This window comes from Zalophus californianus, chromosome 2, assembly GCF_009762305.2.
Source record: "Zalophus californianus isolate mZalCal1 chromosome 2, mZalCal1.pri.v2, whole genome shotgun sequence".
Classification (NCBI taxonomy): Eukaryota; Metazoa; Chordata; class Mammalia; order Carnivora; family Otariidae; genus Zalophus; species Zalophus californianus.
The window spans coordinates 185576467-185577945 of NC_045596.1; the positions used below are offsets into that span (position 1 = coordinate 185576467).

Here is a 1479-nt window from a genome sequence, read left to right on the forward strand (position 1 = left end):
GATCCTGGAGTCCCGGGATCAAGTCCCACATCGGGCTCCCTGCTCAGCAGGGAGTCTGCTTCTCCCTCTGACCCTCTTCCCTCTCATGCTCTCTATCTCTCATTCTTTCTCTCTCTAATAAATAAATAAAATCTTTAAAAAAAAAAAAAAGAAAGGCTGCACAGCCTGGGATCCCAGCCCGAATGGCACTCACCATGCCCACCACAGGGCAGGAGATGCAGAACAGTGTGCCCCGCAGAAGGATGTGGTGGTTGCCCTTCAACCTGCTTGGTCCCAAGAGTCGGAGTAAGGGTTCCTCTAGATTCTTCAGATCTGAAGAGGTAGTTTTATTTTATGAGAGTCACTCAGAATTTAAGGTTTCATTGGGCCCAATACTATACCTTTGGGGGCCTCAAATGATCTTTTCAAAAATTACTAGACATGTAGATTTGCATGTGCCCCAGCCCCAGGTCCCTCCTACAACGGCTCAGTTCCCCCTCCAGGAGCTCCAAAGTGAAAGATGAGAGTGACCCCATGTGGGTCTCTCCAGGGCGGCTCCGCTTCCACAGGGGCTATGGTTCTGATGTGAATGACCGTGACATTTCAGCACAGGGGCCTCCCCGGCTGTCTTCATGTGATTGCACAGCCCAAGTCCTGTTTCTGGGCTGTTTCTGGGCATTAGACTGTGTTCCCAGCACTTCGGGTTTGGACACCAGGTCGTCTAGCTTCTCCCCTCGTTCCATGGTGCTGTGCAGAATGATTCTGGTCGTGTCCAGCTCAGCCCACACCTTGGGCATGGGGTCAGCTTCTCCGAGGTTCTAGTATCTCCTGAGGACGGTAGCAGGGGATCCGACTGGTCACTCTATCTTGTCGACCTGCTTGGAGAATTCATCTAGTACCTTCTCCGGCAGGGCAAAAGCCCCCAGGAATGGATATTCACTGTCCATTAGGACCATTCCCGCAAGGCTGTCGTTTTGGACGTAGAGGCGGTACAGACATTCTAGTTCTTTGACAGAAGCTCTGCAGCCTTCTGCCAAGGGCTCCACAATCAGTTGACTTGTGAAGGTCATGAACTCCTGAGCACTGGACCTCTGGAAGAAGCTGAAGGAGGACATGTCGTCCATGGCTTTGAGCAGCACCGCCTTGGGCTCGCCTTTGTACAGGACACTGAGGCCTAACAGCTTCATGGAGCTGCACCCTCCGGCCGCCCATCCAGGCCCACCTGGCCTCTTGCCCGACCACCCACCCAGGCCAGGTGACAGCTCTCAGGAAGAGCCCGGCTGCCCTCCTGGGCGCAGGAGGCTATGACAGGTGGGACACCAGCTTCTTCTTGACGAGGTCATTTTAAGAATAGATCAAGGAACCGGCACATTTAATAGAAGTGTTTTGCCAATAGCAGGAGACAGAGGGTCTAGTGTTGCTTTTGCCATTAACTAGCTCCATGACTTAGGAAAGACACTGAAACTTGAACCATCTGAGCTTCAATTTTTCTGGAAAAGA

General features: G+C 52.3%; 1 pseudogene; it reads right to left on the reverse strand.

Annotated features, from left to right (window-relative positions):
• Positions 1-609: 609 nt before the first annotated feature.
• On the reverse strand, positions 610-1166 carry LOC113925377 (annotated as a pseudogene).
• Positions 1167-1479: the final 313 nt, after the last annotated feature.